This window comes from Dendrobium catenatum, unplaced genomic scaffold, assembly GCF_001605985.2.
Source record: "Dendrobium catenatum unplaced genomic scaffold, ASM160598v2 fragScaff_scaffold_142, whole genome shotgun sequence".
NCBI lineage: Eukaryota > Viridiplantae > Streptophyta > Magnoliopsida > Asparagales > Orchidaceae > Dendrobium > Dendrobium catenatum.
The window spans coordinates 56038-67522 of NW_021318604.1; positions in this window are offsets into that span (position 1 = coordinate 56038).

Below are 11485 nucleotides of genomic sequence, written 5' to 3' on the forward strand. Positions count from 1 at the left end.
AAATCTACACGAATGCTAATGATGTAAGAAATAATTGTATATAAAAGAGTTGATTTTATTAATATAAAATTTATAGAGTACATCCCAGGGTTTGCAGGAAAGTAAAGGTGGCCAGGCCCCACCGACAACAAACCTGGGTTCTAATCCTATAAGGAGTAGAATTAAATACAACTACTTATGATCTTCAGGCTCCGAGTCTTCTATGGAATCCCAAAAAGGAACGTCCTCCTGAAGGAGGAAATTACTTTTTGGAGCCCCATTTTTATATGTATAAGCAGTTGTTTTTAATTCTTTTACAGACTCACGACGCTTTACAGACTCAATCTATGTACAACAATTCTAAGAAAATAAAGCTTTACATTTCCTTTTAATACATCAGAACCTAAGAACATTCTAATTTACAGGTAAGTAAAAGCAGACAAAGTAGAGCAGTTATGTAATTATACATGCTATGAGTGCGTTATGTATAGTTACAAATGCAGGAAAGTAAAGACAGAAAAGTAAAGTACACGACCCTCACTTTATTCAATCCGCGCTCTGGTGTATAGACAGGAAAATAGATATGCATGCTATGTAGTATAGAAAAGTAAGCAATCACACATAGGTGCCCTCTAGGCAAGACACCTGCAAACAAACCACAACAAACCACCGGCCAAGCCTAGGCTAAAGTTGGTAGTCCTAGCAAGCATCTAAGTGTGTGAAAGAGGTCGTGTGGCTTGGATAGGTCCTATAGGAATTATTGTTCAAATTACATGTATTATTAGAGTTTATTTATTAGAGGCCAAATGAGAATTTAATTAGGATATAAGTAGAATGTATTTGAATTTTTTGAATTATTCCAATTTTAGAAGTTAAAGTTGTTTTATTTAGTTATAAAGAACTTATAGATTGATAATTCCCTAAGTGCAGGAAATTATCAATTTAGAAGTCCTAGGACTTCCAGAATGAACACCCATCTTATATGGAAGACAGGTATTTATTCTGAGAGTCCCAAAAGTTTTATTAGAGAAAGAGAAAGGGACCTTATGAATGCAATACCATGTGCCCTTCTGAAGGAATCTAGCACGTAGTATAAGGTCGGTTGTTTATTATTTTTGTTTGAAGATCTCAAAATCCAAATGGGTTAGTGCCTTCCTAAAAGGAGTCGTGCACAACCCATAGGAGATCGTTTTGTTATTTAAATGTTTTAAGGGTCTTTTGAAATCAAAATATCCAAAGTCCTCCGAAAGGAATCAAACTTTAGGCATAGAAGACCCAAATTTGTTTAATCTAAATTAATTATCAAATCTGACCGATTAAGGTAGACCTTAACTAATCAAATTATTAAACTAATTTAGATTAAAGGAAATTAGAATTTAATTGAATAATTAATGGATTTTAATTAATAATATTCAGAATTATTAAGAATTGGAGGTTTATTGATTTATTATTGATTTGAGATCGACTTAGAGATTTAATTAATTTTATTTTAATGTTGGTTGGACACCACCTTTGTTTCACACCGAGGCCGTGAAGTTTATTTCACCTTCGTTGGAGCTAAGCTAATAGCCTCATAGGCCTCGGTTACCCAATGGTACCCGGTATAATTAAGTAGCTAAAATATGATTAATGCTTGAAAGTTAATGAATTTTATTCAAAAGAAGTTTGATTGCTGATTTTAGGAGTTGGTTAAGCATTTTTTGAAGTTTTAAAACAATTCTTGAGTTTTTACATATTTTTGGAATATTTTAATCATTTAATTAAGGGGTCCAAAATTAACTTTTTATTGAAGGTTAAATTCTGGAAAGTTGGCATTTTATTAAAATATTAGACATTATTAAAATCAATTAGAAGGTAAGTATGCTGATATTGGATTTTTCTAGATTTAGTTATGAAGGTTTGAAGTTTTGAACTTATTTTGACTTACAATTGACCATCTGTTGACTTTTTAGATTTAATGATTTTCTAGAATTTTTACATTTTTAATAAATATTAGGGCTTATTATGAGTTGAATGCAACTGAGTTTGATTGATTTGGATTTTTATTTAATTAGTTATGAATTTTTGAAGTTTTGACTATTTATTGGAATTTTAGAAATTGTTTAATTAAAGGGCCTTTTTATATTTTTATTCCAAATGAGTTTCCAACCCCTTGAAATCAGCTCCAAAGGTCAGGAATGACCTAAGGAGGGATTTCCAAGTTTTTGGAAATTTATTTGAATTTTTAATTATTAATTAATTAATTAAATGGATTAAATATTGAATTTCACTTAAAATTAAATTAAGCTTTAATCTGCTATCAAATCAGTTTGGTTTTATTTTTCATGAATTAAGGATTGAATTATGGTCAATTAGAGGTATTATTAGTATTTTTTGGATTTAAATTTGATTTATTACATTTTTTAGACGTTTTGAGAGTTAATTAAGGGTTTAATTTAGTTTAATGAAATTTAATATTGTATTTTGGTTTTTGAAAGATTGTATGTTTGTTTTATGGTTGATTAGAGTTAGTTAGGATTGATTTGTCTTTTTAGGAGTTTTATTTGAATTATTTAGAATTTATTAAACTAAAGGGGCAAAAAAAATCCTTAATCTACTAGTTGTTTGAAGTCAATTAATGTCAAATCAAAGTATGTTTGATTTATTGGGCATATGACACTAGTTTTCTAAGTTTAAGTTTCATCCTAAAAGGGATGTGTGTGAAGTTCTTCCTAGATTGATCTAAGTTGACTAAGACAATATCCTTAATTGTTGTCCTTAGTGTCAATGTCCTAAGTTGCATGATAGCAAATCAATATTTCTAACCCTTTGACATTATCTACAATCACATCAATACAAACCATGAACAATAAAAGTGCATCCTAATGTCTTATGGAATAATGAGAGTGAACCATCAAAGTTATAGATCATAAAAGATAAGTTATAACTTTAGGGGTTCAAACATGAGAGAGAAATACACATAATTGAAATGAAGATATTCTAAAACATGTAAAATCTCCCTACATGACCAATATCCAAATTGAAATTATAGTTGTATATATAATTTGAGAGCAATGCGGATAAATTCTTATAAGAGTATATTATCTCAAATAATATATGACCATGATTTAAGTTTGAATCTCAATAAAAAGCTATCTCTCATTGATCCCATAAAGGCTCTACATATAATAATAGAATGATTATGCGATTTATGAATGAGATTTTGAATATTTAGTCCAAACAATGGGTTAAACATTTGAAAATTCATTCAAGATCAAAGTTGAGCTATGAAAATTCTGCAAAAATCAAAGATTGCACATACTAAGCCTCAGGTATCATGCCATTTAAATTTCTAAATTATTAGGTATTTAAATAAAATATAATTAAAGAATTAAACTGAATTTTAATGTTCAAAATATAAATTTCTGAAATAGTAAAAATTCGGCTCAGATTTTATTTTTAGAAAATAGTAGATTTAATTCCGAGAAGAATGAGTGGTTGTACAAATTTTTTGGCCTAGTATTTAATTTTATATGATTTTTTGAAGTTCTGTGATAAAAAAATAATTAAAATAAAACTTTAATCCCGGATTTCCATGCGGCGGCAGGCAATTGGTCCACGGGAAAGGCGGCGGTTAGCCACGTGGATCACTTAAATGAGTCAGCGCCTCGCCATCCGATTTCGCGGTTTTGATCAGACGGATGGGATGAAATCCCACGGTTCTGATCTCAGTTGAGAGATCGGACGGCGTACAAGGGATCCCGCGGGTCTTAATTCAACGGTCAAGATCTACCCATCTCTCGGTCATGGGAAACTCAGATCGAGCATTGATCTTGACTGAATCCTGACCATCCAAACCAAACAGAAGAGGCGGACGGTCCTGATTTCGTCACTGAGATCAGAAACCCGAAAACCCTAGACTCAAAAAATGATCCAAACTCCATCGACAAGGGATTAAATAGCTTGATATTTGAGATTTAGATGACAGTCACTAAGATCAAGAGTGAAGAATAGTTTTCAGAGCTTGAGATGGATTCCCTAGAGGCCTATTTAAGAACCTAAGTATTATCTAGGGTTTAGGATTTACCAAGATTTAATGGACGGATTGGGCTGATTTTAAAATGGTTGAATTTGTTGACTATCCACGTGTTGATTTCCTTCAGACTTCGAGCTCGGAGTATCACCGGAACAGGAGTTTAGAAGTTGGAGGCGGACTAGGACTCGGCTCACCGTCGATCTCGTCTCCGGGAAGCTTCAGACACCAGGGAACGATGAGGGAATGAAGGTCGAGCTTAGAGGAGTCGAAACAAAACTCTAGAAAGCTATGGGATTCTTTGGAATGCAAGATAGCTTGGAATGAGCTCTTCCCATCGTTTTGCCCTATTCAGTCGCTTGGAGCCAAAATGAGCGGTCTGGATCGATCAGATGGATTGCTGGGATGGAGGACACCTGTCTCTGGCCGTTAGAGGAGCAGAGGGAGTGGTTGCCTAGGTGAAAATGACTTAGAGTCCTTCTCAATTTGAGGGGACCACTAGGTTGGTAGCTCGGGTCTATGGGCCACACCAGCTACTGGGGGAGGTTGAGCTAGCTACAGGGAAACTTCTGGAGTCGATTTCAGAGGCTGGAAGAGCTTGGTTCGAGCTAGCTACAGCTTGGTGAATCCGATTGACCAAGGGAGCTCATTTGAGCTCTAGGTTGACCCTTTGACCAGTCAACAAGGGTCTATCCAGCTGAGGTGGCATTTAGACCTTGGTTAGAGTGCATTACAGTGGCTGAATGGGCCAGGTTTGGACTAGGTTCATTGGGTTGGAGGGTTTGACCATAGAAATAGTCCTTTAAGGTTTGAGTTGACTGGTTTGACCAGTCAACTCAGTCAAGGGCTGAGGAGGTGGAGTCTAGGTGAACTGATTGACTGGTTCGAGTGACTTGGTGGGGTTTGGACTAGCTTGAGTCAAGCCACTTGGGCATTTAAGTCATTTCAAGTGAGTTTGTTGACTATGTTGATTAGTCAACCAGTCAAGTTGACTGATGACATGGCATGAGAGGAAATGGATTGAGTAGGGGTTGATTTGGAGTTTAGGAAGGACTTGATATACTAAATGGGTTAAAATGACCCATTAAGGGTTTTATGGGGGAATTGAGTCAACTAGGTTGACTGGGTCAACCAGGTTGACCCAGGGTGTGGGTTTGGGCTGGACAAGTTTGAAATGATATTTGGAGACTATTGGAAGTGGTCTCAAAGTCTAGGGAGGTCATTTGGTTCAAAACACCTATAGGTTGACCCAGGGTGTGGGTTTGGGCTGGACAAGTTTGAAATGATATTTGGAGACTATTGGAAGTGGTCTCAAAGTCTAGGGAGGTCATTTGATTCAAAACACCTATTTGGACCCTTAAGGGGCCTCTTAGGTCAAGCCTATTGACTTGGTTAACCAGGTTGACCCAGGGGTTGGGAATGGGTCCAACGAGTTTGATTTGGCATTTGAAATCTGCTGGAGGTGGTTGCATTCAGTTTGGAGCTCATTTGGTTTGAAATCACTGTTTGAGCCCCCTAGGGGTATTTTGGTCATTTTGGGCTCATGACCATTGGGGCTGAAATGAGTCCAAAAAAATGTAGTTTATTGATCAACATATCAGGATTGATGGTCTGGAAGTGATTGCAGGCTTTGGTGAAGGCTCCAGGATCAGGATCCACTGGATGGCAGGTCCAGTGGCATAGGCTGTAAATATTTGAAGGTTTTACAGCCTTTGGGTTTGGATTTAGTTTATGGGGTTAGAGACCTCAGAATGGGCTCAAATTTGGAGGGTTGGCTCTAGAGACATGTTCCATCAGTATGAAACTGACAGAGCCTGAATCAGAATCCATTTGATAAGGTTTTGAAATGTTTGAAAATCACTGGAAAAGGTCTTTAGGACTGTGCCTTACGACCTAAGATTTCGGTGTGAAATTGACTAGGATTTGGATTGACTTGAGTTTGGATTAATTTTAATTTGAATTGATTTTAGAGTCTATTAGAGACCTCATACAAAAATGAGGTCAACACCCATAACATTTTCAACATTACTCCCATCCTCATTAACATTGTTAAGAATATCAAACATATTCTTATTCAAACTAACATGTTAAGAAGTAATAATATTCTTACTTGATGAATTCCCATTTCCGTCCATAGATAGCTCAGAAACATTGGCTTCTTCCATGATTTCTCCATCTTCCAGGCTTGTATCATTAACTATTGCAATAGAAGCATTTTCAACCGCAATAAGGTCTTTATCACTTCCAGAATTGATTTCCTTCAGATCAGTAATCAAATGCTTGTCTTTTTCATTGGGAAAAGAAATTCCCACATTAAATTTTTGGACTGGAACTTGACTTGGAACAGCACTTTGAACAGCCCTCCAAACTTCTCTAACAGGACGTTGCATCACCTTAGTTGCATTGTTTGGAAATATTCTCTTTTTCCCATAACTAACATGCACCCATGGTCCATACCCTTTCTCTTCCAGGTCCACATTAGCTCCTTCCTTCTCACCAGCAAATTCATTTTGTCCAACATTAGCCACATCTAAAGAAGGCAATTTGGAATTATCTTTAATCTCTCCAATCTTAGAAACAATACAATTTCCTATCAAGTGGTCAATCTTTCCACACTTGAAACAAAGTTTATAAAATTTTCATATTCAACTTTTTGATAAAATTTGCTAGATTCACCTTCCACCCACACTCCTAAAGGCAGTTGTTCATCTAGATTTATGCGAACACAAATCCTAGTGAATTCTCTTATATTCCATTAATACATGTTTCCATCTAGTAAAAAAGGCTTCTCAACTTGAGATGCGATTATACAAATGTTGATATCATCCCATCAATATAGTGGTAGATTAGGGAGTCTAATCCACACTGGAGTTGAAAGACCCTTCAAAGAGTTTGTGGAGAAGTTGGGTGACCATTTATCAATGCCCACAATATGACCTTTAACAAACCAAGGTCCTTCACTTAAAATAGATTCAATAGTCTCAGAATTTTCACATGAACAAAGAACCCAATTTTATCCCAACATGGTAAGTCTAAAGCTCCCAAAGCATCTCCAGTATCTTCTTAATTCATTGTTAATCACATAGAATGGTAGATTGTCACCAAAAACTTTGATGATTAGAGCATTCTCCAATCTTCTAGAATTCTCCAACACATTTTCCTTATGCAATTTCACTGTTTTTCCATCTTCAGCCAAAAATGAACCTAAGTTCAAGTTCTCCACTTTAACATTTGCACTTCTAGTCCAAGCATTTGTCTACATATTGCCCATTTTATCAGTTGTCTCAGGAGGAGATATCTTATTGGATGGTTGTTTTTCATGGTTCAATTCTCCTGAGATACAATGCCTAACATGCTCCAAGTCATTTTGAGATGACAATGAAACCTTCTATCTGGTTACGGCACAGCAGCAGACATCTTATCTGCATCTTCCTGAAAATTCTCAATCACAGCAGCACAGTCATTCGCATTTGCACATTTTGAAATCTGTTCGCTAGGACTACAAGGAGTAGAATTACAGAATCTACTCACATGTAATTTAAAATCTGAAGATGTTGAGGCATTCGGACTTACAGAGTTCAGTTTTAGATTTATCAAACCTTTTGGGCTTTTCATTCCGTCATCAATAAGAACATTTTTTCCTTTTCCAACTACTGGAATTGCCTTTTTAGAATTTAAAAAGGCTCCTTCATTAATAATCAGAGGCTTCTCTTTAATGATCAGTTGACAATTTCTTCCTGACGAGAAATCAGATGATGAAATTCTTTTAGTAGAATTTGAATTTGGAGGATCAGTCCTCCTAGCCATAGCAGTAGAATGAAGATCATCACCCATCCTTCATTGTCCGATGATCGGAGATGGATCACCGGTGCGAAAGATCGGCAAGGAAAACCAAGAACGATGGAATTTGAAAATCACTTTCTCACTCTAGAAAACGGCTCTTTCTGAAATACTTCACCACTTAGATGTAATTAGAATTGATTTTATGTTACGTAATTTTAATTTGAATGGTCATAATTAATTATCCTAATCAATCAGCTTTGGTATTGCTCAAATTTGAACTTATCTACTACATGTGTAAGTGCAATGATGACTACTAATTTTAGATATGAATAACATATCATTTAGAAATTATTTATGCTTGAAGTTAAATTAGAAGGTCATTCATAAGCCATCCTATATATTAGTTTTTCTTACATTTTCATATTTGATTTTAGTATTGGAATACCTATAGGAATAGAGCTTTGTACAAATTTTTGAAGTACTCATCTTTCTTCTACTTTTTATTCCTTTTTTTATTTTCATATTTTATCATATTTTTATTTTTGTGTACAAAATAATGATTTTGAATATCTGATTACTTTCTTCCTTCAAGTAACTCTAAATTGAATTAATGTAAGGATATTAGTAAACTCAATAATTCTAAATTCAAGTTTATAATGATTTTCATAATTTAATCTACACACTCCCTTTCTCTAAACTCAATTATTCAATGTTTAAATCATTAGTTCATGCTTAAATGTATAGCTTTTAAGTTCAAAGTAAGTAAATAAATTAGATGATTTTCTTTAGTTAGTTACTATGATTTTCAATTTAAAAGTGGTGATTCTTTATTCATCCATATTTTCACCTAAAGTTTAGTATTATTCATAAATTTAAATCATTTTTAATTACTATTTTTTTGGCTAAATAAGCAATTAAAGTGCAAGTGCTATGTAGAGAACAATTTCAACAGTTAAGTATTAATAGGAATTTTACTTAAATGTAAATTGAATTACAACATAACATAAGTACAAAACAAAATAATATAACAAGTAAATTACACCAATGATAAATATAAGAGAACTAAATACTAAAAAGAAAACAATAATGCTTACAATAACACATAAGATATTTGGGTTCCTCCCATCAATTCTAAGTTTATGTTTTCAACTAGACTAACTTAGATTTTTCATTTTGGAAGTGATGTATCACAATCACTCCTAAATTGGTCCATACTAAGATCCTTCCACTTCTATTTTGGATTAATTTCAATATTACTAGGCAATGTTCCATGGGGTCTGCTACTAAAAGAATTTGTAAGTTGTTGAAGTTAATTTTCTAAGTTTTTAATTGAAGTAGCTCAACTTTAGAATTGAGTTCCCAATTCAATCACTACCTTTTCCAAAGGTGTCTTCATATCTCTAAATTGATTATTTTGATTAAAACCTAAGGAATAAGAAGGTATAGGGTTTACTATAGATTGCTTAGGATTATTCTAATTTCCTACTTAATTTGATTTACTTGCATTCCACTTATTTTTACCATAAACATTATTATTAGATCAACTAAAATTAGGGTGGTTCCTCCAACCTAGATTATAAGTATTTAAATAGGGTTTATTTTGTCTTCCAATGACATTCTCATTCACAATCCCTTGAAGACTATTGTCTCCAACATAATTTAAATTATGCTAACTCCAAATAGGTGATTACATAGGTGATCTTGATTCTGAACAAACTCCAAAACTATCCCACTTTTTAAATATAATAGTTACCTGAGTAGTCAAAATAAATAAGACATCTGACTCATAAACTTCAGCTACTCTCTTATGATTCACCCTATTAGAAGGTCACTAATGAAAGTTCGTTAGGGATGTTAGGCCCTATGAACTAGTCCCGAGGCTAACCAAGAGGGGGGTGAATTGGTATTTTAAAAAATTCTTTAAAACCAAGAGAACAAATATCACAAACCAAAATCACCACGAAAAAAACAAGTGCAGAAAAATTAAAGTGCGGAAGTAGTAAAAAGAACACAATGGTTTATAGTGGTTCGGTCAACTTGACCTACGTCCACTCCCCGGAGGTGCCCTTCGAGTATTGCACTACCAACGTGACTCTCCTTTAGCCTCCACAGTTAGGCGGAGAAGCCCTTACAAAAACACCTCCTTTTTACCACACCCGACAAGGCAGAGAACCTAACTCCTTTTGCTTCCTCCTGAAGCAGGCAGAGAACCACGATCACTTGCTGAAACTTACCTCTCCCAACCCTTCCAAGGAGAAGAGATTCTAGGGAAGAAGAAGTGGAACAATGCTTGGAGCAACCCTTGTGAACCCCCTCACAAGCTCCACCTCACAAGATCCTCTCTCTCTCTCCCTCTCTCTCTCTCCTTTAGGTTTTCTCAAGTCAAGACAACAGCCAAGGATGTTCAAAAACATTGAACAAGAGCTCTTAAATAGAAGAGCTTTAAAGGAGCTCATTAATTGCAAGTTGCCAACTTTATCGTCTAGGACGATATGGACATCGACCTGGCCGATCAGTACAAATCTCATAAGATCGGCCAGAGAATCGCCCTGAATGCAAACTAGATGATTGAAAATTTGCTTGATCATCCCGGATGATCTCAAGATCGTCCCGGTCGATCAGTTCAAATCAGAGGAAAATCATCCAAAGCATCGCCCTGAATTTGTACTGTCCGATCCAAATTGTCTAGAAGCAACCAAGGGTTCTTGAATGGATCATCTAGGCCAATCTTGCGATTGTTTAGGACGATGTGATCGTATCAATCATCCTTAACTACTCCCATGATTACCGGATCAATTTAGGTATAATTATATAATATCATCCAGGCCGATAAAAGAATCGTCCTGGCCAATTTCCAAAAGTACAGAATACCTAAATAGATCATGGCAGCAATTTCTTTCTGTATTGATCATATCGTCCTAGCCGACACAGGTATCGTCCTGGCCGATCAGTTAATTACGGCTGCCTTAACTAAGAAATCCTGATTAGATATTCTATTTTGAACTCGATCATCCAGGATGATATAAATATCGTCCGGGCCGATGTGAGTAAAAACACAAGTTCTAAATATTTCAAGTGTGTGTGTGTAGGGTTACTTAACATCAGTCACTTCAAATAATTACAATTGACTCAAGAAAGAAAAAAGAAAATTACAGACTAACTCAACCCTAATCTACCCAGTCTTGAGCAGATTCTGATTTTCGTTCGATCTTTGAATCTTGAAATTATCAGTAGTAAAGGCAGAGTGTTTGCTAATCATCAAAACATAATTCATGGAATCTACAACAATCATCCCCTTTTTGATGATGGCAAATACTTTTATAATTAATCCAAAATTAGTAGTGTAAAACATGGAATTGAAAGTGCAAGCATACAAAAGAACCCCTCTCCCCCTTTTGACATATAAGAAAGGAGGTGTTTTTGTAAGGGCTTCTTCGCCCAGCTGTGAGAGCTAAATTAGAGTCACGTTGGTAGTACAATACTCTGAGGGCGCCTCCGGGGTGTAGACGTCGAACCACTATAAACCCTTGTGTTCTTTTTACTGCTTCCGCACTTTAATTTTTCCGCCCTTATTTTTTTTGTGGTGATTTTGGTTTGTGATATTTGTTCTCTTGGTTTTAAAGAATTTTTTAAAATACCAATTCCCCCCCCCCCCTCTTGGTTAGCCTCGGGACTAGTTCATAGGGCCTAACATCCCTAACGAACTTTCAA